Source organism: Bison bison, unplaced genomic scaffold, assembly GCF_000754665.1.
Source record: "Bison bison bison isolate TAMUID 2011002044 unplaced genomic scaffold, Bison_UMD1.0 scf7180017863579, whole genome shotgun sequence".
Lineage (NCBI taxonomy): Eukaryota > Metazoa > Chordata > Mammalia > Artiodactyla > Bovidae > Bison > Bison bison.
Genome location: NW_011494151.1, coordinates 1,791 through 2,119, shown reverse-complemented (window position 1 = coordinate 2,119; position 329 = coordinate 1,791).

Sequence of the window (329 nt, the reverse complement as noted above, 5' to 3'; positions counted from 1 at the left end):
AACAAAGGTCCATCTAGTCAAACCTATGGTTTTTCCAGTAGTCATGTATGGATATGAGAGTGGGACTATAAAGAAAGCTGAGTGATGAAGAATTGATGCTTTTGAACTGTAGTGTTGGAGAAGACTCTTGAGAGTCCTTTGGACTGCAAGGAGATCCAACGAGTCCATCCTAAAGGAAATCAGTCTTAAATATTCATTGGAAGGACTGAGGCTGAAGCTAAAGCTCCAGTACTTTGACCACCTGATGCAAAGAACTGACTCATTTGAAAAGACCCTGATGCTGGGAAAGACTGAAGGCAAGAGGAGAAGGGGATGACAGAGGATGAGAT